Here is a 27000-nt window from a genome sequence, read left to right as displayed (position 1 = left end):
TCTCCTTTCCAACAGCAACAAAAAAAGTTTGCTTTTTTTTTTTTTTTTAAAGTTTTGCTGCAAACACATAATTTCTTTACACAATTTAGCCGAGTCTTTGGAGGATACTTATTTCAAGCAGTTAACACCTGACCCCAATTTTTGTGGGTAATTAGTGAGCTAGATAACCACACAAAGTGGGTAATTATTTAGTACCCAAGGGTACTGTACAAGAGGGTAGAGGCTGGCAATGTTAACAAAAGCACATCTCTAATTATTGTATCTATACTGGTGATGTTTTAAGAACAGTTACTCCATCTAATGATCCATGATAAATCAGTAAACTATTTTGCTTCCCTTAGCATATACGCCCGGTCTAATGAAGGGCACAGCAAAGCCAAGCCCCAGCTCCAGAGCACGCACAGACACCAAGGGAAGCAAGAGGCATCCACCTGAAGGAGTCAACACAATGGGCAGCATCTACCCTAGAACAGCAGCAGCAGAGCTAGCAGCATGGCTGGGAGCTCACAGGTTAGTCAAGGACTGGAAAAGCCATGCAGGGAGATGCTTGCAGAGCATGCCCACCTCTCGCTTAGGCAACGAGGCCGTGCTGGGTATCTCTGCACACAGCAAGAATCCCAATCGTGTTGTAACAGAGTTCGGTCTTGCTTATTGCAAATGGCTTTGAAAGCTGTACAAGTGGGGTGGTCTGTGCCTTGTGGAAGGTCGGGGCTGCAAGGCAAGTGGGTAGCACTGAAAAAAAAAACCCGACCCCACAACCAAATCTTGTTTGATGAATTTCAATTATTTGTCATGTCCGGTATTTAAATTTCAAACAACATATTTCTGCCACGGAAAATATTACATTCTCAGTAGATGTTCTTCACAGATTTAAGAAGGAAGGGATGGGAACTATGTTGAAACGATGGCTAAATAAGGAAGATTCAGCTACCAAAAAATGAAAAGTTTTGATCACCAGAACCAATTGAAGAGTTATGCTGGAAACAGATTGGTAATCTTAAGCACAGCGGTCACTACCCACTGACCACTGTCTGCAGCATTACACACACTTCAGGACATCTTCAAGACATTACGCTCAGTGGCAAAGCACTTTCCTTTTTTAATTGCTTTTATGAATCATCGCTAGCATCCGGACACTTTATTTACTAGAGTCCAGCAACCTTGTTTTTCAGACTTAAATTCCAGCACCTAAGGGCCTCCAGGCTGGCACAAAGAAACAGAGGTGTCATCCTCTTGTGGTCATAGCCATGTGTTTAACTCTGCTTGCGACCGTGCAAGCCAGGCACTATAGAAGAAAACACAAATGGCAGCATCACCTGGCAGTGGGAGTGCCAGGAATTTGTAATTTAAACAAAGTTTGAGGGGTTTCCCTAACTCTCCGTACCTCTCTTTTGTTCTTTTTTTCCTTCCCCCCAGTGAAATAAGTACAACCAGAAGAGGCCTGAAAATTGGTCTTGCCTTTAAAAAGGGACCAAATCTCCACGGTCCACTTATTTCTGAGCGCACCTGTTCATCTTACCAGTGTGAGCAGGTTAAAAAGGAAAAAAAATAAAACCTTGCCAAAATTGGGGATCAGTTCAGAGCAGCTGTGCAGCAGACACCTGTCCACTCTGAACCGCACCAGAAGATTGAAGCTTCTTTCATGTGCTACAGGCCATTTAATAATCCAGCAACTTACAGTGTTTGGCTGCTACCATGCTGAGGTGAGTATAAATAAATTGGTATCCCCTTCACTAATCCTCTTAGGGACCCGGTTTGTGGGAAGAGTTCTCACAGAAATGGAGTGAGAGCCATTTTGCAGAGAGAAGCTGGAAAACAGAAAGGAAGAATGAATTTAATCATGGACACGGGTTCAAAGCAGACCTTGGTAGGTGCACAGTTGGAGCAGAAAGCAGAGCGCAGACAAACGATGACGATTTTTTTCTGAAATGAATTGGAATTAGTGGTTCAAAGGAGAAAACACATAGGAGAAGGGAGGCTCAGCCAGAGGGGATGCTTTAGGGACTTAAGCATTAACTATAAAACCTTGAGGTGTCTTTCAGACAAGTCAGTAACTTCACTACAGACCAACTTAAGGCTTTTCTTCTCCTGTAGGGAATAAAATAAAATTGGTAATTTTACCACGCCATCATCATTTAGGAAATATTTGTAAAAACACCAGTTCTGCCTCAGCTACATGGGCAGCATGTCTGAGAATACGTGAGAAGAATTTTAAGAAACAATAAGATGTCTTCAATGGAGGAAAAAATATTTACCTATATAAATGAAGAATTTTAACAGTGATTGAGGAAAGGTGCAAAATTCACGGTGTGGGGCATATCCACAGAAAGCAAGGTTGGGGAAGTGTCATGGTTTGGGCATGGCCACAGCAGCCCTCTAACTGCCAAGTGAGGAGTTGGACAACTGAAGGCTTCCAATTTGAACTGCCCTGTATTGTCCAATTCCACAGCAAGGCAGTTTTTCACCTCTTCCTACCTTGCTTCCCCATATATAAAACCATCACATCAAAGCTTACCATGTCCACAGAGGGTTCTGAGGTCCTTGGAAGAAAGCTGCTATGTCCAGATTACTCTCGTTATCCTCAACCCTGTTAGTCGACAAAGAGGATGCAGAACAGTTGATGGTCATATAATTCCATTTCATCCCCAGTGAGTCCTTTTAACCCAACCCAACCCACCCCCCAGCTCTCACCTTCAAACCCAACAAGGCCTATGACAGCAAATTACCCCATCCAAGCACTATCCTGGCAGTGATTCGGCCTAGAGAGGGGGCTGTTATAATTCTTCTATCTGACTCCAATTCTCCTAACGTATTTCTCAAAGACCACTGAGCTACAGTCTTTCAATCTCTAGATAATGGAGGACAATTAAAATAATATGGTTATTATTTTATGGACAAAGCCATATTTATTTACGGACAAAGCCATAAAACAATTTATCCTAAGGTGAGAAAAGCAAGTGAAAAGCCAAATGAGGCAGAGCTGTTCACCTCCTGGCACAACAGTCCTGGAATTCTGCATCATTCCGTGCCTTATTTAAAACCAAGTTTGGGAAAATGGCAAGAGTTCAATAAAAGGTCGGTGGATGTAACAGAGGGATTTAAAAGAAAGGTTACAGAGATTAATTCATCCACTATCAAAGAAAGAGCATGAGAAGCAGGAACGCAGTACCTGGAGTTATGCGTGTTTTGCCTGCGGGGAGTTCACAATCTGCTTTCGAATGTGAGTTCTTCTGCACACACTGGATTTAACCAAACTCCAAAACTCGAGATGAAATTCAAACGTGTTTGGACGAAGTCACGCACTAATGTTTAACATCTACTCCTGCATGATTTGCCATTTCCATATCACATAAAGCACCTGAAAACCCTCATATTTCACATGGCTTCAGGTCCACCAGAAGTTTCGCATAAGGCTCGATTCACTTACAACATGACCAAAGCTCCAAGAACCTCACTAAAATTTCAGATAAATCTAATCGGTTTTGAGCTGGTGGCAGTACTCCTTAAGATCTGAGGTTTCATGCTGAAACTCTGACAAATTTTCAGATATTTCAGTTCCTAACTGATGGAGCTTTATTAGTCTGTTATCCTATGATGAACATTTAATGTTTTTTATTTAAATTTGTTTGAAACTTAAATAGAATCATTGCATGAAAAAGGTGATGTCCCTTAATTAATCAACTCTTTTTTTTTTCCTTTCCCCCCTGAAAGTCAGTAAAAGTAATGCACACTGAGACTACTCAGTTAGAATCTAAATGACTGAACCCAGATCCAACATCAGCAACAGGCACAAAGTTTAGCAACATTTTGGGAATCTGACCCAGCAGGAAAAGTAGAAAATTAAATTAAAATTAGAAATCCATGAGGCGAAAGCAGAGCTAGAATGAATTATATTTCAAGAGGCAAAAAGTATACGGGTCACACTGCACAGAGATGGAAAGGCTGAGCCTGCTCGCTGCAGTCCATAGATCTATTTCCTTCTCCTCCATGAATTCACTGTGGACCCTCAGTCTATGCCCAATTTTTCCCTGCATAAAACCAAAATAAGTAACGTATCTATTTCACATGAGAAAGAAATGACTCTGAGCCTTAATTAACGTGTGTAAAGAGCCCTGTCAGGTTATAAGGAGCTGCAGAACCTCAGAGCATAGTCATCCTACATATGCCCCAGACCTCATGTCACACTCTAAGCCCTTTTCACCAGCAATCACTTTCTTTTTAAAGAGAGGTTGGAATTATTTCAAAGATAAACAAAAAATTGTTTTCCAGGTGTTCTTGTACGTAGGCAAGCCTACGCTTGCCACAATTTGAAAAAAAAATTAAACAAGGGGGGCATATTTCTCCCCAACAAAAAAATATTTGTCTCATCTATTGCTTAAGAATTAAACCAAAAGGTAGAACACCAAAATATTTTCAGTGGTGGTGACAGTGGCGAGAATTCACAAGGTCTGTTCCTATTCCCAGCTCCGCCGCTCGACGTGCTAAGTGGCTTGGGCGAGTTTCTCCATCTCTCAGTGTTCCCTCTCCTGCCTGCCTTATCTGTTTAGACTGTGGGCTCCTGGGGACAGGGACCCTCTTCTCACAGGGCATCTAAAGGATGCCAAGCCATTTAGGTCCTGCTGTCAGAGAAATAACAGGCTTGGGAACCTGAACATACAGGAAGGCTGAATGCAAGTCCTGTTGCCCTTACCTCTGGTGAAACTAGACGCAGAGCTCTTAACACACTATAACTTGTTTTCAGCTGCTTCACTGGTGTTGAGAATGAACTAAAAATTAGAAGGCCACATATCAGGAGGCTTGTGACAGAGAGCACAAATGTCAGGACGCGGGGAAGACGCAGCAATATCTGAGGACTTACGTTTGGCCCAGCAGACACAGCTCAGTCTGCATGCCAGAAATAGCAGCGGGACGCAAGCACAGCAGCCAGTCTCCCCACTCCTGGTGCCAGTCTGTACTTCTGCATCACTGAACACTGCGGTGCAGGCTCTGTTACATCCTAAGTTTAAATTCAGTTGTTTTTACAACACAGAGACAGTGCAACTTGTAATTTGTATGAGGTAGAAAATGAGGAAAACAAACAGAGCAATCTGAATATGAGGTTACTTGACCTATTACGATAATAAATTACATTCTTTAAATGGGATTTTTGAATTGTAGTATCATCCTTTTTTCAAGTTGATTGTGTTCTTATCAGAGTAGCATTCGATTATAAATATTGTCAGTTTTAAGGCTGTATAGCTAATGAATGTATATGTCAGCATGGCGGCAGTCCATATGAAATCTATCTTCATATAGTTATACAGTATGCTCACTCGCAATTCCAATATGACATGCAACATGGCAGACTGAACAATTCACATATGATCAGCACCTCTGTCTTTCCTTCTGTGGAAGAAGGACCTCTATTTTATAGACAGCGAGCAAAACCAAAGAAAAATAAGCAACTCATCAGAGATCCCATAGGGAGACCGGTGCAGAACTTCAGGATTTGCACCAGTGGCTTAATCAAACAAATAAATCGTTCCACGGTAATGGTAGAGGCTATGCACAGTCTTCTCCCCATTAATAATAAAACAAGACAAGCCCCACAGGCTGAGCACAAACAAGAATCCTTTACACTGGAGAGGACTGTAAAATTACAAAGCTAATTCACCTGATGCCCAAGAGAAATATGAACTCCTGCTTCCCAGGAGCAACTCATGCCAGGCACAATAGTGAACACCTACTCCTGGGTGCCTGCAGCTGCAGAGAGCCAACATTCCGAGTCTGGCACACAGAAGAACCCTTCCCAAACTAACTTATACTGAGATGGTTGATTAGCAGGACCTAACTTTTACAGCCTGACCCACAGAGGGATTCCAGCTTCATGCTAGAAGGGGTTGTCCACATGCAACCAACTGCAGCAGCCGGTCCCACGTCATTGTTTGATCATTTTCCTGCTTAATTACCATTTTTTAACAATGAAGAGTCAATCTTGCAATGGAAATCCATTCTTCGAACAACTTCTGTCTCTTCCTTAGATGCAAACTATTGCTATATAAGCCATTCCCATAATATGGGGCCCCCATGGGAAAGCCACTGCCTGTCTACTGATTTTACTTCCTACATCTTCTCTTGTTAAAATCACAATTCAAGTCTCCAAAACACAAGGGCAGAAGACCCTTTGTTTTATCATTACAAGATGACAGTGTTTTTTCCCTTGTCATTTTCTTGCAGGAAGATATATTAGCACTACATTTGCTCCTCCATGCGGTGGGATTTCTTAAATAAAAACGTATGTTATATATGTATGGACTTGGAACCGGAGCTGCATTAGCCTATTAACTATCCACATTTGCTTCAGACTTGGCCAGCCACCTAGAAAACCTGCCAAGACCTTTCTGGCAGCCTTTTCCCACCAGTTCCAGGAAAACATGGAATATTCAAAGAATTCTAGGGCCTCCCGGCTTCGTTTGTCACCACTCTCCTTGCCCACTTATTACTAAATCACAGGCAAATTGCTCTAATGCCCTATTAAAGATTTAAAAATGGCCTTCTCCACAGCAGGGTATACGAGGACAAACCCACGCTCACACGTAACGCAAGGCCGCTGTCCGTGCGTAACACAATGCGGCGCGAGGCAGGCCGCGAGGCCTCGCGATAAGGAAGGGGACTGCTTGACAAACTCTGAAGTTCATGAGTGAATTCTCTCATGTTTGGTGATGTTAAAGCTCATTTGGACACCCGGACAAACGAGAGATTCATTTTCTCCTCAGCGTAACTCTGACAAATTGCCGTAGAGGTTTCATGCCTGTGTCGTACAGGCCGCAATTAAAACGTGCGTCGCACCAGGACTCGCTGCCCCATGGCACTGCTTGAGCAATGCTACAGGGACGGGCAGGAGTCCCATCACCTACAGCTTGTCTGGGAGCTATCTTAAAGCTTCAAAATAACCAGGTGGCATGATTCTACCACCGCGATTCAGAGCAGGATTCACATGCACGGCAACCGGAATCGTCTGCTTTGCAGTCTAAGCCAGGATGTAACACCTTATAAAGCACGACAGGAAAAAGAAAAAAATCCTGCTGTCATTCGCATGAACTAAGCTATTCCTCCATCCCCATTCATTGAAGAGAGAAGAGACTACAGGTCTCTAATTCTGACGTGAAGCCCTGAGTAATCCTTTAGGAAATACAGCCACCAGCACAGGGCCCTTGAGGATGCACTGCAGCACTACGGTTAGAGCTCACTGACCGGTGCCACGCATCGTAGAACCCTACAAACAGACGTGATTCAGCAGTCAAACTGCATCATTACCAACACAGCGAGCAGCAGACGCTGATTTTATTTTTTCCACTAAACCTACACTATTTAATTTCTTATTCAGTAACTATTCTCACATACAAATGAAGGGAAACACGTGACTGAAATATCTTAGTTCCCTTAATAATAAGTTCTCCTTTCACATTTCAAAAGCCATTGGGAAGGCAATTTCCAAAATCAACTCAGACCACAAGATCTGTAGCAGACAGCAATTGTGCCTCGCATTCTCCCCTTCCCATTTCCTTCCTGTTCTTCCTCTCTTCCTCATTCTTTTTTTAAGATCCTGTCTCCAAATCTAACAACTTCACTTATGGGAGGAAATAGAAAGCCAAGGGGAAGCTGTGGCATTTGTCAGACTACAAAAAGCACTATTGCAAACCACTCTTTGAGCCACAACTGCTATTCCTTGTCAGAAGAGATGAGAAGCCACTTCAAACACGAGGAAAAAAACACAACCCTTTAAAATACACTCACATCAAGGGCATTAAGCTGGGCATGGGTTTGACCTTCTGCTTGCAACAATTATTTAAACTCACTAATGTTAAGGAACACAGACGGTTTGCCTACAGCATTCAGGGACTGAATGGAGCGACCCCAAACCTTGTACCAAGCTGGGAGCCACAGATTTCCAGGCAGCACCGTTCGGAAAAGCCAGCTTCACCTCCCTCTGCTTTCTTCACTGTACAGTGGTCATGCAACGCTTCCCCATCACACACAGCAGCTGTGAGGAACTGCAGGTGGACCATGCTGTTGGGTAATTATTATCAATACTGCTCTATCAACCCTTCACTCTTATTTGTCAGTGCAAACTACGTGCTTAATAATTTGCAAAAGACAGATGCAGACTGGGGCAGAATGCAAACTTCTATAACATACCTGCTCCAAGTGTGACAAGTGCTGGTGGCTCTGCACAATCAAGAGCTGTGCTTCCCACTGGTTCCTCCCTGGTCCTGAACTGCTGCACTTCATTCATTCTAAGCCTTGAAACGTGAAGTCTAAACTCAGCTCTGAAGTTATCATCATGAATTCGTACAATTCTGCATATGCTTATGAAAAATTTCAGTATCTAACCTGGTCTAGACTCGCAAACTTCTTGGTCCCGTTAACTTCTAAAAGCAATTAGGTTCATTTTTAATTAAATACTGGTGAAAAAGAATTGCCTTTTAAAACATTTTCAATTTGTCACCGTTTAATTTCACCGCATGTCTCCTTGTACTCACTTTGCAAGACTACAAGAATTCCTCACTCTACCTCCTCATTATTTCTTTTCTTTTCATTATGATGTAAATTTGTTTTCCTTTCTAATGGGAATGGTTCCATTATGCCGATTTCGGATATCTCCATGCTTAGGCCCATTTTTGCTGGCATCTTTTTGAACTACTTAGACTTGGTAGCACAGCTCCTGCTCTGCATGCCTCACCGTTTTTGGTTCCAAAAATACAGACAGCATTCAGCTGAATTTCATGTCAATACTGTGCAGGGATGTATGTATCCACTCTACATTTATAACAGGACCAAGCTCTAGAATGCTCAAAAAAGCTTCCATTGATGGCTTGAGCTCTGATTTGGTACTGGATTTAGGAACAACAGGCAACAAGGTCTGACTGCCTATCAGGGATTCAAGGAGGAAAATGCAAAAGCAAAAAAAAAAAAAAAAAAAAAGTCTGTCTTTACCAAATGTTTGCCTGTCTGGTCAAGGCTTTTTTGGATGCTGTCAGTTGCATGTGTAAAAAATGGCCCATTCACAAAAGTACACTCACACTACAATTGTTAGACATGACATTTACACGTCACTGTTAATTATAAATGACTTGATCCTGACATTTCATTAATACATTATGAAAGCCATAATGAAACCCTATGAGCCGTGTGTCACACCTGTAACGAAGACGAGCTTAGGGAAATCACAGTCATGTCACCAGACCTTGGCAAAGGGTGGAAGGGGAAAATGGCAGTGGGGTGACACACGCTAGGAGTGGGTTTATCCTCCGTGGTCTGAAAGGGACAGGGGGAAGCCCCGCACCCCAACATTTGCTCCTCTGCAGCATGACGCAGTTGTTCTGTTACCTGAACACAGGAACCTAAGAGAATGTAGATGGAAAATGGAAATCAAGGACCCTATATTGGCCAAACTTACCCTGCCTTTAAACCATCAATTTAGAAGTGGAATATTTTTATCCAGTGGTATCTCATTTGCAGTGCACTGTAGCACTGCACAGTGGTATCTCGATTGCAGGTTGGAGCACCTAACTGGAGACAAAACTGTTTTCTGCAAAGGTGGAAGGAAGCAGGGAGAGATGGAAGTAAGAAGGAGGCACTATGTTTAACATCGGATTTCAGAATCCTTCCCTATCTGCCCCAGAAACCTGATTCTTGAACTTATTCAACCAAGAAACAGGGCCATGACATTGCACAAAGAGGCTAATTTCACTCTATTGCACGTAAAAAACTGATTTGCTTCAGGAGAATACATTTTATATTTTGAATCTATAAAGCTAAATATACGCGCCTGGGACTGCCTGGAGATCAGTGGAGTCAGGGCAACCAGAAGTTCTGTTTTGGTCAAAAAAGAAAAATGTAAAAAAAGAAGCCATTCCCCTCGCTTCAATAAAACCTTTGGATCTTTTGGGTTATACAAAATTTCCAACCCTTGGAAGTTTTTGTCAAAAAGTTTAATGCTGCCAGCCCAACACCACGCACCCAGGAGTTTGGTTCTGACTGGAATCTCTCGAAAACTCATTCTGGAAGTGCTGAACTTCATCTGGTTTCATATGTAAGCTGCAAATCCATGAAAAGGTGAAAGTGAAAACGAGAAGAAAAAAGGTGGTCAGAAAGAGATGTGTGCTCAGACCTCTGCTCTGGCCTCGAGCTGTTCATTTCAGATAGATGAGTGTCTGGATATGGAGCTGGTCTCTACCACCCAATTCTTCTATTTTCCAGTTGCACCGTGCACTGTAATCAGTATCTATACCTAATGGAAAGCATAGATTTTTCCCTTATAGGTTATACTTTGTGACTCAAACGCAGGCAAAATGAACTTCCTTCTTCAGCAATTTGCAACTTCAAAAGGAGAGAGGAGACCATTTCTGAGGTCCAGGCTTTGAATCTCTGTAATGAAATTGTCTTATTTTTAACTGTCTGAGCAGCTTTCAAGCAGAAGCGTGTTAGAATTCATATTAATTTGTGCAGTACCCTATCATCATCATAATTTAGCTCACAAGGTTGCTGTGCTTGGAATTCCAGTTATGACATGAATTCTATACATTTTATACAGATTTATAAATGGCATCAATAGAACACTTAGGGCCTTATTCATTAAACAATGAGTCATTCTGGCATTCCATTCTATTTCATCCCTGTTCTTGCAAAACTTTTATGTATAAATTTGACTGTACTTAATGCATCTGATTTAGCAGCAGAAGTGTTGCAGCATAGTTTCAGCTGGGTGTGGAAGCAGATGAAAGGCATTGTTTAAGGGATAAAAAAAAAAAGGAAAGAACAGATCCCTCCAACAGTGAAAGTTTTTGAATGTCAGTTTCCTTTCCAAAGGATGAGCATTCAAGACCCAGGAGACAGCCCTGCCCAGATTTCTCACTGTCACAGGTTGGCCCCCTCAAAGGACAGCTGCAAGGCAGCTCAGAAGATGCTTCTGGGGCTGCATGCAATCAAATCCCATTATTTATGGATAAGCAAAGTTCCTCCTTCTTCATGACTGTTGGCTGGCACCTTTCACAACTATCACAGCCGTGTGAAAACACAGAAGCAAAAGAAAATCTGCGCTGTTTCCAGTGATTCCTTGCTGCCCAGCAAACAAAAAATTACTACTGAATACAACACCTTATTAATTATTCTTTAAATCAATCAGTGGTGTTGAAAGAGATATGGCTAAGCCATAAGAGGCTCCAAGACATCCCTTAGTATGCAGTTTACAACTGTGACACCAGCAAATCCTAATAACGACAGTGCAGGACCACAACAAGCATTTTCAGAATCATTTCCCTAGTGACCTAGAATCAAAACAAGACCTGTCACCTACCTGTGAGGAAACTATATTACGAATAGTGACTAGCAGCACGTCTACCTAGCAAAATATAGGACAATTCTTTGGTAAATACCAGCTTAATCTTGTGTCGAGTATATAAAATAGCAGTGAAGTCACAATGGGACATCTTCAGGGCCATGCTGGCTACCAGTCAGTGGGAATCTGTCCAAACTCTTCTCATTCCATCCAGGTGGTCCAGGTAACCTACACATACTACGAACTGCTCCCCAGCTTATAGTTTGGACAATTCAGAGTGTCTCACAGTATTTTACCTTCTCTTCACCCTTTCAGCCATCCTCTCAACTACACGGGATGCATGGCTGTAAGTTCTGTAAAGCTTTCTGGAGCAGAATTGTCTTGGGAGTCACTGCTGCTCTATCAAATTTGACTGGTGATAGAAAACGGTCTCAGAAGTTGTTGGGAAGGGAGAGGGCACGGATACAGAAATGTACATGAAGCAAGTGAGCACACTAGCTGTCTTTTCATTGGAAACCATTCCAAGACCTTATCGTTCCTTGGATGCTTACACTTTTCTTCATCATGTATATAGCCGTCATAGCCTACTTGGGGTCTTAGTAAGCCCCAGTAAATTTGGAATCCATTTCATTACGTATTCTTCTACACTATCTACTAAGCAATCACCACACCAAGAAATGCACAGCACTATTTGCACCGATTGCCCATAATGGAGAACAGGGATGCGTGCTCAAATGAAGCGCACCATCTCATTTTCATTAGTTCCTCCCACCACGATATTTCTAGTACTTCCCTTTGTACGTCAGACTTAAAAGGACAAAAATCAGATCAAAGTTTGGATTTCATTATTAAAGGACAAACAGTCTTCTAGGGGGTGGACTGTTTCTTTTTCATTTTACATACCAATGGAAACGTTCTCTTAAAAACAGTTACTATCTCTCCTACTGTTCATAGGCATAACTGAATAAAAAGTGGGAATAGAACAACAATGGAAGAGAAGGAAATTAGGACACTTCTGTTTGTTCACTGTGCAAGCAGGGAGAAACAATACTGGCAATTAAAGGAACTGTTCAGGGCTAGACACCTTCCTTTTGCGTCCTCCTCTTCTAATCTACAGCTCATGAGTTGCTCCTTTACTCATTGCAAAAGGTCCGTAATTGTAACACTGCCACATTCTCCTGGAAATCTACTTAAATGGCATATGATAGAAGCCATATGATAGAAGCTTAATTACATAGAGGGCATATGGAAGGCATATGACATAAGGACATATGGAAGGCATATGATAGAAGGGCATCCGAGGACATATGATGGAAGTCTAATTAATTGACAATACATTCCTCTCATCAGGGGGAGAGCTGGAATGCTGTTTTGTTCAGAAGAAAAATATGCCCATTGAATTATGTTTATTGTTAACTCCGCTGTACCACTGACCATTCTCCTTTTTCATTATTATTCCTTGTTCTTTAGAGCAGATAGATTATTTGATTTACATATCCATCTGGCATTAAGATTGATAGCCACGAACGTGTGTTAGTACACACAGTCATCATTTTTGAACCTTATGAAGTACCCTTATACCTGTACGAAGCAGGTCTACAATTCTGTCACCAAAAAGGAAAACAGGCTGTTACTGTTTGGGAATTATTACCATGAATATGTAATGTTTTTCCTAGAAAAATGCCAAGCAGGTAAAGAATCAACCATTGTGGAGAGGTGTCCACTAACTCTATGTCGGATGTGGGCTAGTGTAGTTTGTGGATTTACATCAGTTGAAAAGGTGCACTTCCAGCTGCAACAAGATCTACGGGGCAGAGAAATAAAGCACCCTAAAGCATATACACAACAGCAGTCCTACATGAAACTGATATGATGGAGAAGCAAGCCACCTTTACAAGATATGATCAGAAGCATCAGCCTTTGAAACATCTGCTTTAATTGTAAAAGCCTGGGAAAAAACCTTGAAACCCATCATGTTAGCTAACTGTAATCATAAATGGAGATTCCCTAAGAACAGCTCTCCTGGGGACTGTGTAGATTTAGGTACTTTCACACAAACCCTTCCTGGTTTTATCTGGAAGCATCAGTGCCAACCTCCCACCTTTCTGAGAGGCAAGGAGTGCCAGCTCCCATTCTGCTGCTGGCACAGCCTCACTCAGCTCCTGGGGCAGATCTAACCCAACCAGTCACCAGCCAACGCCAGGGGAAACCCACTTGCCCATCTCAATAACAGACACAGTGCAGGACGTTTTCCACGTTACCTTTGGATACTTCTGATTGCTGACCATGAAGGCAATAACACTGATATGTTCTCATGGTGCTTTTTAGGAATGTAACACATTGTGCTGCCCGAATGCTAATAAAGAAAGACAAGCATTACTAGTCCACTGAATTTGCTGAATACTCAATAATGTGGTACCAACAGGTAAAAAAAAAAAAAAAAAGTGCTGAGAGAACGAACATTTGTGAAGTTCTAGAGAGGCAAAAGAAAAGAAAAGTTTTTCCAGCTCATCTTACCTGCTCTTTCCTGTTCCATGTGTCCAGAGCAAACACTGCTGAGGAATTATGGTCGCTCATCACGCCGCTTTGTGCAAGACCCAAGGAAAGCTAGGAGGTTGTACAGTTATCTCCCTTGGTGTAATTCTAAACTATACAACCTACTACCTCAACCTGGATGCATGCAGTCAAAAATGCTGAAAGCCACCCACCACTTCACAGCCGACATTATGTCAGGGGTTCAATTAAAAAAATAATAAAAAAAAGTCCTCAGCACTCTCAGTGCTCTAATTTAGAAGTAATAAATGGGGTTTTTTTTTTGTGGGTGAAAAGGCACCAAACCAAACGCAACTCTCCCGCACTGCGTATGTCGGTACATAAGACACAGGAAGCCATGGTCATTGCTGCTAGGTACAAACGAGATCATGGACACTCTTCACAGAAGAAGGAATTTTGGTCCTGGCCTAAAAAAAAAAAAGCTTTTTCCCCCTCCATAGCAGAGGCATCTAAACTACAGCACAGAACATACACATACATTTTCTAAAGCTCTCAGAAAGGTTTGGGGTGAAGTTTGTCCTAACATGCCTTTTCCTTTTTGAACACGCATAGCGTTGACTCTGGAACATGCATCTGGGCTGCTGAGCATTTAAGGGACGACTGCAGAAGTGGGATTGGGAGAACTGCAAAACGGGGTGAAACATTTAAGTACATTTTACCCTTGCATCAATTCCTTGCTCAGATTAATGCTTTCAGAAATGCAATACTGAGCCTGCCTCAGCAGTCAGAATAAGACAGTGTTCCCTTAACAAGGAACTCATTACATTTTTCACTTGTATTAGTTCACAGTCAAACAACCAGGATGTTATCTTTGTGACTCATTCCCATTACCCACCAAGCTAGTGCTTAAAGCAGTATGCTGCCTATTTATTACAGCTTACAAACAGGGATTAGCATCTTAAAATATGCTAGTGCAAACAGTGGAACTGAATCAGCTCTGAGATCCTGCTCTCAGGTGAATGCATCCTCAGGCACAGCGGCTCTGCACTGGAAGGGGATTACATTGGAATCAGACCTCATGAATGAGTGCTGAGCTGTGCTGAATAGATGGCATCTCGGCTGCTCCTATTTTCCTCGGATAAAGTAGCGTTGCCGATTACGAAGAAGCCAGTGCCCTACCTCTGCATTCAAAGCCTGCCTAGAAAGCAAAGGAGGAAGATGAGAAATAATACCACTCGCTGGAATTCAGCTCGCAACCGTGGAAGAAAATTGGAAAGAAAAAGAGCATTTCTGCAAGGTTTAAATGTACTTGCTGTGGATAGTACTAGTGGAATTTCTAATGACTACGTATTCAGGAAAGTTTACTTTGAACCGTCAGGCTCTGTGGATACAGCACAGTTTCTCAGTTAACGGCACAGTGTGGTACCGTACCAGGACAGTCACTGTTAACAAGTTCATTTCTCAGAGCAGTGATCCAGCCACACATCTGGATCAGGACACCACGGTTCTCCAGCCCTGCTCTCAGACTGGGAGCTTTACTGCTGTCCCAAAGCACCCTGAATCATCCCAGTTCCTTGACACGATTCCACCCCTTTGCGCACTGAGCATCTGCCCTCAGACACGATACCCACAGATGTAACCCGTGCAGCTCTATGGAATCCAGAGAACCTCATGTAGGGTGGCAGGAGGCCCCAAATCCCACTCAGTTCTGTGACACAGGAGGCTTGTCACCTCTTCTGACTTTTGAAGAAGTCCTGTTTCACATTCTGCAGCTAACAGAGCTTACTTACAAGCTAAACCATTTCAGTATCACGGGGATAGGCTACTCATTTGCTCTACAATTTATCTGTGAAGTACTTTCCTGCATCTCAACCTTGCCATAAATGTTAGATATTGCACAATTCAAAACTTTTAAAGAATGGTTATCAGCATCTAATCATTTTAATGAAGGAGATCACTGCCAACGTCAGCACTGCGATGGCACCAGCACAGGCACACCTTGCAGACCAGGCAGTTACGAGCAGCGCTGAGCAAAACATCCTCCAAGAATTCACTCCAAAATAGAAGGGGAAGAAAAATTGGTTTGTTTCAGTTGCATCCTCAGCTCAGCAAAGGTCCTTTCGCAGACGTAAGAGAAAATAATTCATGAGCAATATTCTCACCTTGAGCCTAAATAGCCTAAATTTTTCTCAGGTTGGCAAATGCCACCGGGACTGTTTTGCTCCTGTCTCGCCACCTCTCCCTGCCTCCTTTCCATCACAACTTCAGCTTCCTCCTCATTGCCACGTTTCCCAGCCCCTGAGCTGTCAGCTCCGTGCTGGCACTCGCTCAAGGAGCGTTCTCGCTCCCTCCCCAGCGCTGCAGGGAGCTGGGAGCTGCACCCCGCTGGGCTTCCTCCCACCCCAAGATGCTGGGGCAGCATCCCAACATGGGGCAGGGGTCTCACCGAGACAATATTTGTGTCCCAGTTCCTACACACCCCTCTGCACCAGTTCTCACATACCCAAAGTCCTTCCAAAAAAACGCGATAGGAATAAACAAGCTTTTCTGTGGGCCTGTACGTGACCTATGCCTGCTTTAGAGCCGCTTTACGGAGAAAAACAAAGAGACTTTAAGATAAAGTGTTTTTAAACACTGAAGAAGTTTCTGTCCCATACTCACCCTCTGGTCAATTTTTAGACACCCCCGCAGCTTGCTGCACAGATTATCAGGGCGAGATTTGCCATCAGTGAGAGCCTGGCCTCAGAATGAGATATTCTGTTCCCACCACTTCAATGAAGCCAGGACAGATGAAAGTGTATTTGCACCCCCGGAGGAACAGTCATTTCAAGGAGAAAAAAAAAAGCGTCACGCATCCAGTCATGCCGTCAATTAGAGTATCTGCTGCTACTACTGCCATGGGGAGCCGAGCTGAGGAACTGAGATCAAATATTAAAACAGAAGTCACCTAATTACCATCACCCGGCACCTTCACGACACCTGTCTGCTTGGTAACTGCCTATGAACCACGAACGTTCCTCTTCCGGGAGGAGAGCAGCAGGGATTCCCAGCACCACTGCCTATTGTAACACTTCCTTTTGGTGGCATGACTCTCCGTGTTTGTTTTCTGGTGATTTTAGTCAATTACGTCTTTACTCAATTAGCACAATCATACCTAATTACGTAATTAGGGTAAATATGTAACCTAATGACAATGTTCAATTACAATACGTATCGATGTTATAAAAGTTCCCATTAAATATAGTTGTGGGGAGAACTGCCTTGCACGCCGAGCCATGCATTCCTATTTAAGCTGATGCATCTCCAGAGTAAACAGCAGCCCACAGACCCCAGACAACATCAGACTGAGGTGCAGGTGGAGCCTGGACTGGGAAGGGATGCAGAGCATCACTCATTTTACTGCATGTTCTCCCAACGGACTTCAGGTGACAGCAGAACTCAGAAACCTGCCTCCCCTACTCTGTGTTGGATGAATCCAAACTTTGCACTTGGCTTCCCAGGAATGCTGGCAGAATTCTAACCTAGCGCTGCTTTTCGAGGACTCAATGGAATATTCCATTCTTTTAAAACATTTTGCAATGGAAAGCTGCACGTTCCACAGAAAAGCAGCATTTCAGAGGGTAGAATATCCCCAAAAAGCAATGACACAAGAAACAGTGCTCCAGCCATTAATCCTCCGCAGCCATACCGTACTGTGTGTGCATTTGCAGACCACTCCTATTGACCACACTGAGTCAAGATAGCAATGATGGCAGCAATGGAACTTCAGTACCGATGAGCTCAAGGAAGCAGAATTCTATTTTGTTATGATCAGCTGCAAAATCATCAGCTGAGATTTGGCTCTGAGCCTTTTTGACCGTGAAGGATACAGAAGAAGGAAGAACCCACCTTCACGTTCAGATCCCAGGCAGGCAACCTCAGGGCTCGCCAAGGAGGAGGTGGAAAGCAGAAAATACTCCCGAAGCAAATATATTTCCTGAAGTCACGGAGAAAAAAAATAAATACCCAAACCCACAAATGATACCGTTCTGGTTTGAGGTCTGAAATCTTGTTTGCTAAACTTCAGCTCAGAGTGATCCGTTTCACAGAGGACTTTCAAAAACCTCCGACAGATGAGATTTTACAATGGAAATGCTGACGTGATTCCATCTGATCAGCTCGCCCATTGAGCTTTATTTGATGCAACTTTGCTATTAGGACTCGGGTGAGGAACCTCAAGAGGTTCAAAGGTTTACTCCAGCTCAGGGAGCACTCCTAGAAGCCTGGCAGGTGGGCTGAGCCGGGCTGGGACTTGGAGAGTCTGCAAATTAAGGTAAGAAGCCTCATCTGGGCTCAGCTGACATCCAGAGCAACTACGATATTTTGAAAGCAACCCACAACTTTTCAACGCATTACAAAAACGGTCCGTGCTTGAATTTTTAGCAAGGGTTACAGCAATCTGAAGATTTACTCAATATTATATTTCAGTATCTGGTAGTTTCTAGGGGAAGGGTAACCAAGCACTTACTGCTGAAGCACGGAGAGCTTTGTGTCAGTAGCTGCAGCCCTGGGTTGGATACAGACACTCAGTGCTGGGCCCAGGGCTGGCTCAGTGATGCTGGTAGACAAGCTGAAGGGCTGATGACTCTAAATGACCTCCAAAACACACTGCTTTCTTTTCTTAGCCCAGGCCTGTTCTGTGGCTGAGCAGTGCCACATGGCTTTGGTGGGAAGCTCAGCGAGCCCAGGTTGAACGCTCTTGTAGGAGGCTCTGCACAGCATGAGGAGATCCCAGAGCCAACGCTGGTTTCACATGCACCTTCCTCTCCTCCTTCAGATCACTGTGGCTGATGCTTCTAAAGTGCTGGAGACTGCCTGGCTCAAGGATGGGGGTCTTAGTCCCAAACATCCGTGTCTAAGCACATCCTCTCCCTATTTTCTCCCTCAATGATTAAAAGCAAATAAACAAAGCACCAGAAAAAAAAAAAAAACAAAAAAACCCAGATTACTGAAATAGTAATTTATCTGCCTTTTAAGAGTTTGAGGAGATTTGATTATTCGAATCAGAGTATTTGGATAAGGTTCAAATTCCAGGGTACACAATCACATTCTGCTTATCATGATTCCCATTTGCCACTGCATATGGTTATCCTAATTACCCGAATGCTATTGTGTGCTCCTCTCTGCTGACACCGCTCGCTGTTCTCTGCACCAAACGAGACTGGGAAAAGGGGGAGCAAGCAAGTGAAATCATTTTTGCACCCCAGTGGATGCTGCGCAACACGCCTGTCTGCAAACGGCCTTTCAGTGAAAGATGTCATTCACAGAAAGGAGAAACGGTCTTGTCATTTTGAGGGAGAAAGCCACGATTTACCGAATTTGAAGAACAAGAGGAGTTCGCTTTGGAAAAGGCTTGCTTTTCTTCTTCAGACAAGAACTTCTGCTTCTAGACTAACTGGCGAAATGGAGCACTACTGCAGCAGAGCCTCCCTAGACACAGACGTCCCCAGGTAGCTCCACAGGAGGCATTTTTTCTTGGGAGGTGCTAAAGCAATGACTGCCTATCGCTAGAGACCGCACTGCACTAATCAAGGTACCAATTTTTGAGAGGATGTTGTGATATTTTCATGTCCCAGAGGCCCTCCTGGTACATTCTGCATGCAGGGGCTCTGGTTTGTTTCCAGCTCCGGTAGCTGCCTTCTCTTTCTTTCTGTTCCCTGCAACATCAAACCGGGTGAAGCATCCAGCACTCCCTGCCCGTGGCGACCCTGCAGCGCGCCTGCGCAATGGGATGCGGCCGCTGTGCCTCGGTGACAGATGAAGAGATCTCTGTGCACTCTGTCTGGCACTCAGATCAAAGCTGCTGCATAAATGTAAGCTCCTCATCAACTAAGCGAGGGAAAATATTCACGAGAAACATCCAGGTAGAAGCACCGCAGCCTCCAATTAGTTTCTTCCATCCTAGAGGGAAGACACATTTCAAGGCTCTTCCCATCATTTTGTCAGACTCGAGTTTCACTCTAAAACTTAATGAAGTGCAGTGAAATACAACCAACGGAAAAGAAATACAAATTAACGCCGAAAACACAATACAGCTCTTTTCAAAAGGCTGAGCTGAGAAACAAAGGGGCAGGGGAGAGTATCAGAGGCCACGGCTAAAAAAGGGGGGGGGAGCCTAGCAAGGAAAATAAACTAAAATTTAAAAAATTAGTGACGTGATGTGGGCCTGCTCTGCAGTAAGAAGTGCTGCAGAAGGCAAAGGTGTCCAAGGGGCTTCTCTGGGCATGTCCACCTGTCCCATAGAGCATGGAGCATCTCCAGCTCACGCTGGGCTGAGCTGCTGCATCCCCATACAGGGGCACAGCTGCCCTCGTCCTCTGCCAAGCAGCAGAAAACCAGCAGCGACCAGAAAGCAAGCTGAGCACCAGAGGGGAGCCCAGAGCCCAGCAGCAACGGGCAGGCACCTCGGCCCCATGTCTGATGGCACATGGCTCACGTTTGCTTTCTAAGCATCTAGCCATGGGTAGGTCAAGACTCTCTCCAAACAAAAGTTGGATATTGGTCAGCATTGCCCAGCGTGGTGAGGAACTGCACTAAAATATCAGACCCAATGTAGTCCGTGCGCTCTCTCCTCTCCTTTGATTCAAATACTGATTTATCTAATCCAAAAGTATGCTTTCAAACTCCCCACAAGCCCAAATGGGCTACCTCATTTTGCGACACATGAGCCCCATTCCCCTGCCATGGGCTTTTGGCACTCCCAACGCAACGTCACCTGAAGTGGCAGACTCCAAAACCCACAGTGACAGATTCCAAGCGTCTCTCAGCACATTGCCAGATGCCTGATGTCTCCGAATGGCTTGACAGGGAAGAGACCACCACGCATTGAAACACGCGTTATATTGGGAACTGTGCTTGGCCAGGCCATTCCTCTTTGGATGTCAGACTGAATGAGCCAAGTCTTCCCAGATAGCCATAAATGCACTGAATATTCACGGCATTTAAACACAAGAGAAAAGCAGCAAAACCAGAACAGCCTCTCTAGAAAAAGCAAACCTCACAGTCACAACGAGATGCAACCTCATCCTGCATCTAACGCGGGCGAAACCCTACTCATCCCACCATAGCAGAAACAACGTCCACTAGCAAAGGGGAAAGAGGGGGCAGGAACCAGTGTTTGAGCACTGGGAGCTTCCAGCAACTTCACAGGTGATGGCAACCAACGCCCAGGGGAGATCCAGACTTCAGGTGCACGTTCTGGGCAGCAAATCACAGCAAAGCTTCGCCACGGCCTTGCAACACCTTTGCCTGGAAGAGCATCCTGCATCCTTCTCAGTCACCCCCTGCTAGTTTCAGTCCACAGGGAGAAACAAAAGCAGCTAGACTGCATTTCTATTAGCAGAGGCCTTCTCTGCCATCGTTTTACGCTTCTACAATAACTAGAAAACACACAGAAAACCCTGGAAATTCAGCAGGGGAGAAAAAAAGAAAACAACATTTCTGGACCGCAGCAGTGTGCGTCAAACCGGCCAAGTTCCAAAACAGAGAAATTTAAAAGTGGAAATACAGACCAAATCTTTGGTAAAATTCACACTGAAAGCTGCTGGAAAGAAACAGTCAGACTTTATTTTGAGTTCACATTCTAATTATTTTCACGCAGAATCTGTATGCTGGGGTTTAAGAAAACTTCTTCAAAAGTAATTGTTCCACTTAGAAGTGTCAGTTTTGCCCAGCAGGTTTCGTACTGCCTGCTTACATGGGTTTTTCCCCTGCTCCACTTTAAAAACCATTTAAAATGAAATAAATACCACAAAATTAGGAGAAACTGGCTGCTACACTGAGCTGATTTTAGAGGGAGAAAGGAGCTGGAGAGCCAACGGGCGGCTCTGGCACTGAGCTGCATGGCTGCACTGCGCGCAGGGACTGAAGTTACCCAAAATACAGGCGAACAGAAGCGCCTCTTGCTCTCCCAAACAAATCGTCACCGAGCAAAGAATGGATCCCCGTCACTTCATAAATGAAACAGTTTTCTCTGCTTCCAACGGCCTCAGAACCACCCCTGCCCATGCCCCATGGCCAGACCCACGTGTAACGTCGCTGAGATTTCATTTCTTCGGGCTGATGTCACGTACCTCCCCCGTCCCATTTCGTTCAGGCACAAATGAGCTGCCGGTTGGTATGAGCGTATTTTAACACTAACCCAAGCTGGAAACTGATACGGTAATTGCCGAGCAAGATTCGCAGCTCTAATTTTACATTTCTTAAAAGGAAAAAAAAAAAAAGGAGGAGGGAAGAAAGCATTAGACGAAAGACACAAGCAGCAGAATCGAACATTGTCAGTGTAAACGCAGAAACACAACACTTTGTGCACTCGCCAGACAGACACATACCTATAGATACAAGCTTGTGTGGAATATGACCACAAGTTCGGATCTACGGGTTTGTGGCAACAGGCATGGGTCTCTTCTGCAATTTGCTAGCTTTGGCTTTTGGGTTTGGTTTGTTGTTTTTGTTGTGCGTTTTGTTTCTGTTTTTGTTTTTGTTTTTTTTAAGAGGAAAACCATTTCTGCAAATGAAATGTCAGAGCTGTTAGTAGGCAGCAGCCTTCGTGCCCCTCTGCACCTTAACACCGCTTCTTTTTGGGGGGGGGGGGCAGGGGGGGGAAGAGCCGCCTCGTGGCTTTGCTAAAACATCAGCGCTGTTGCTACAGTTTCCTTCAAAACCTCAGTAAAACAAAGCCAATTTTAAAACAAATAAAACGAAGCAGGAGATCGGCGGGTTTTTCTCTCCTAACTACTTCCCTGGACAGAATCGCTGATGGTTACACAGCACTGAAGAAGTCATGGCCATCGCTAACGGGGCAGCGAATTAAGAAAGAGCGGTTTTTGTGCGCAGACTGCAGTGCAATAAACACATACCCCCATCCCGCAAGGAGTGGTCTTGTTTCCATGCTGGCAGCCTGGTGAAAGCAGACAGAGCAACTGCCTAAGAGTTGTTTTAACTTTCAGAGAAGTCATTACTGGGCCGGGGTGCTATTGTCATTCTATTTTTAAAGAGAAAGAATCCCTTCGCTTTACGAACCGATCCAGAAAATTCCCCCAGCTCCAACTCTCTGCTATCTGACAGCATTTCTTCCTACAATGACAGAGACAGATATTAAACTGCTTTAGAATTTTTCTAATAAGACTCGAAAGAGAAACGCGGAGCAAAGTAGCAAGCAAGAAACCTCCCCTCCTTCCCCCAAAGTTTCCAAGTTCTCTCACTGGCGTAACTAACATTTCCCATTAATGAAGTTTTATTGGGTGGGCAACTGGTGGGGAATTAGGCCACAGAACAGGCTGCCTGGGAGCTCCAAGTGCAGCCTGTGCACAGAATCAGTCAGAGGAACTGCTGCTTAAAGTGGATCCGCATTCTTTGGATGATAAACAGCATTAATTAATGCAAGCTAACATGATTCTCTATAAAATGAAGCAGTCAGCGCTTGGAAAATTATTTTGCTATCTTGAAGCTTTCACAAGTTCCCCCACTTCTTGTGCAGGTTCTTAAAATAAAACACTTCAACCTGAGCACCCTGGTAAGCATGCAATTAATATACACAATTTTGCTTTACTGGAATACTGCTTTAACTGAGTTACATGCAACTCTTGCTCCATCCAGCAATAGAGATGCTAAACTTTCACCATCTGTCCAAAGGTTATCTACTAAATCGACTGTCTAAATTTAGATTCCTACACTTAAAACTCCCATACCTACCTTTAAAGCATCCAGCTTTTCCACAGCTCTCAGCGCCCAAAATTCAGACCAAGAATGGGAGGTGCAAGGGTTCAGCATCTTTGCAAAACCAGGAAAGCTTTTAGGTAGGAGCCCACGTGCAACTCGAGAGCCCTCAGCTTTCCAAAAGCCCTCGCCCTGCAGCGTGTGCAGTCGAGGCAATGGGTCAGGGAGCACATGGTCCTGCGGACAGAACAGAGTCATGTCATGCACAAACGCTCTCATTGTGCACTCCTTTGGAACTGAGCTGCAAACGACACATCACAAATGCTGCCCTACCAAAAAACAACCCAAGCCCTCCAACCACGGAGCTCATGTATTTGAGGGAACCTAAGGTTGTGATTCAAATTGACTCTTGACTCTCCTGATCGAGCCAAATAAGCACAGTGTTAGGAGTCACTCACTCTGCTGCTGCCTCTATCAGCATTTCATACAGTGGCAAGGATTTTTTCCATCAGACCTCTGCAAGTCGCTCCCATGCTATAATGCAACATTGCATAACAACAGAGTATTCTTTTTTTTAAAGAGTACACTCATTTTGACCCTAATTTTCTCTACATTGATGTATACACGTGAAGGTATGATAATTTGCATGTCTCTCTGCTGGCAGAGAAATCCCTTATTTTTTTGTACGAGAAAGGAATGATCTCACTGAGGTACACGTCCCATATGAAGGTTACGCTTCTACTAGCTTTCCCTAGCTCTAAATCTTTGTTTTTCTCCCTAATATCTCACAGACTCATTTTCTAACCACCAGGATATAATTGAAGTCCTCGAAGGAAACCAAGACGTGGCGTGTGGGTGGCCTGCACATACCTCCTGTGGCAGGACGTGTGCCCTAAACTTGTGCTGGTTTGATTGGAAACTGCAGGCACCCAATGCACTTCAGCAACTTGTCCTCATTATTGGATGATTACAGTGACAGAACAAGCCAGACCGTCTGAGAGCCCACCGCGTGCTCGACAGGGCAGCTGGTAGGTGTGACCCAAAACCAAAACGTGCTCTTTCTTCAGCTGCCTAAAAGAGGGCTGCTCTGTGCTGCAGTTCTGGCCCTCCATCTCCCAGTGCCTCGCTACCTGACTGCTCACAGAACAAAAGGGAGGGACGAGCGTTAGGCTCCATCACCATAGCTTCAGCTGTTAAAAAAGGAAAGAGGGAAAGAGAAGGCAGAAGGAGCTATCTTTAGCAAAGCACCTATGTGTGCCAAAGAAAACACTCCGTCAGGCCCCCACCGTGAATCTTCATCGACCACTTCTGCACTCCCGTGGGCCCCGCGGAACGGCAGCGTGGTGGCACACAGACTGCATTCAGTGGCACCTACGTGCTGCAAATGACAAGAGCCCAGGAGCCAACCCTCTTCCTTCTCGTGCCTTTTGCAAAAGAAACTCAAGGGCAATTTCTGAGACGGGGAACTGATAGGGGCAGCAGCAAGTGAGCAGGGAAATACATATCGTTATTATTTTTAAATGTTACTGCTTAAAAAAAATAATAATAATTTCACATCTATCAACCGTATTCAGGGAGATTGAAGGAGAGCCACAGATTACACAAGATCTGGGTTTCAAAACCTCTCCCCCCACTGATCAATCATCCAGCTATTGTACCTTTTGAAAACCTGATGCACATACGCACAGTGGCAGAAAATCTATGGCAGGCAAACAAATCAATCGTCTTCGCACTGTATTTGACTGGAATGCTAAGATCACAAACAAAAAGCCTCCACCTGTACCTCACGGACTGCACTCCTTATACAAAGGACTGTGATATCCTTATCCCAAGGATGCTTTGCTTCCCTGTTAATTTTATAACACGTCGATGAGGGCAGGATTCACACAACTTTGGCTCTAGAACCTGGCACCCAAAAAAAAGCACTACACCTTTGTTTAGCATTAAGCCAGCCTGAGTCTGGCACGTTCTGGATTTAAAGCCAAGGGAATCGAGGAAGAAACACGTAGAAATAAAGTCTCTAAAGACTTAACGTTGGTTCTGGTCTGTGGGTGGTATTCTTGCAAACCACGAAGCATAAATGCCCTGTCCAGGAAAATCGATCATTATGGAATGCATTGTGTGCCTGAGCAGAGCGCTGTTTGCAGCCATTTCATACTTCTGCCACGAAAATAAGTCAAATAAGAAAAACAACCGCTACATCATTCCCGTTCTTTCTCCTTACCCCCCTCCCCAGTCTATCCAGGCTTGTAAATACATACAAAAACATAGACATGTATATTTATGTATACACACACACGGGCGCTCTCTGCCTTAGGCACAAAGAGCTGTATCAATAGATTTCTGCACTGAAATAAGAAGAAGAAATCGTAAGGAGAAGGAAGACACTGAGTGGAGAGGCGAGGAGAAACCAAATTACCTCGTAGCAGCACTGGACGGGATTTCTTATCGAACGTGCGCTGCCATATTGCTAGGCCCAACTCGTCGAGGAGCGCTTTCTGGAAGACAAAATATTCAGGGATATTTTCATGGCCAAATCTCAAGGAATGAATCCCACCTTCGCACACGCAGAGGCTGCAGCCTTAGAAGCAGGAGGAACGGACAAGCCCTAAGATAGGAAATTCCTCCCCCCGCCCGACCTTCCCCCTTTTTAATTTTATTTTTTTGGGGGAAGCTTATTTTCCACGTCCCACCTCGGATCGATCCGCTCCTGCCCTCCCCAGCGCAGCGAATCCAACCCACGGAAACAAAACATTTCTTGCAACACAAACATCTCAGAAGTTTGCCAATTCGATCGGCACCGAAGCGATTAAGCCAAATAAAGCGCCGTGGAAGTTGTAACAGCAAACGCATCCCCTGCTAGTTAGTAACACGCATCCGCTTCTCGCACTGATTAGTTATCATACAGAGATCCTTATCCAATTAAAGTCTGATAAAACAGAATCAAATAGGAGGATCGTTACCTGCTTTTGAGAAGGTTCACCAAGCAAGCATTTTAAGCTTTTTGACTCTTTTAACACTGATACAAGGAATAATTATTTCTCGCTGCCGATGCGATTGTTAAAAGAAGCGAAACCCCGGATTGTGGTGGCTTCGTGGATGCTATTCTTTTTGCACCACAGCAGGATTCTTGGCTGCCAGTCCAAGCTGCTTTCACTTGCCAAGTTTTAAGATGCCGGTTTTGCCTTTCATTTTATTGTTCCTTTCGCAACGTTAAAGACCGACTTAAAAAACCATGCACAGCTGCTATCGGGGAGGGGGGGGGAATTATTTGAATTTTGCACAAGAATGGAGATGAGGAAGGAGCGCGCTGTGATGTAACCACAACGACACCCACAGAAATAGTCCGATATTGGGGGGGACGGGCTCGGCGCTCCCAGCGCTGCCGTCTCCCTGCAACGCGGTTGGGATCCGGTGTAAGGGCAGGAAGCCATAAAAGCGCCCACATCTACGGCCAGCCATGGGTGGAGGGTGCTACCTCACCCCCCCCC

General features: G+C 44.3%; 1 protein-coding gene across 31 annotated transcripts in view; it reads right to left on the bottom strand.

The window, feature by feature from the left end:
- LOC110387542 overlaps nt 1–27000 on the bottom strand; it is a 143065-nt gene continuing 116065 nt past the window's right edge. For 11 of the 31 annotated variants that reach the window (XR_002432566.1, XR_002432567.1, XR_002432560.1 and 8 more), the window contains 3 exons: nt 25929–26007; nt 23546–23746; nt 11–22927 (listed from right to left, as the gene is read on the bottom strand). The gene's annotated coding sequence lies outside the window, so the exon portion shown is untranslated. Of the gene's footprint in view, nt 22928–23545; nt 23747–25928; nt 26008–27000 lie in introns of all 31 variants that reach the window. The other 20 variants (XR_002432570.1, XR_002432571.1, XR_002432569.1 and 17 more) reach the window with 14 other exon arrangements.

Source organism: Numida meleagris, chromosome 23, assembly GCF_002078875.1.
Source record: "Numida meleagris isolate 19003 breed g44 Domestic line chromosome 23, NumMel1.0, whole genome shotgun sequence".
Classification (NCBI taxonomy): domain Eukaryota; kingdom Metazoa; phylum Chordata; class Aves; order Galliformes; family Numididae; genus Numida; species Numida meleagris.
Note: the sequence above shows the minus strand (reverse complement) of the source record. Positions and strands in the feature narration are given on the sequence as shown.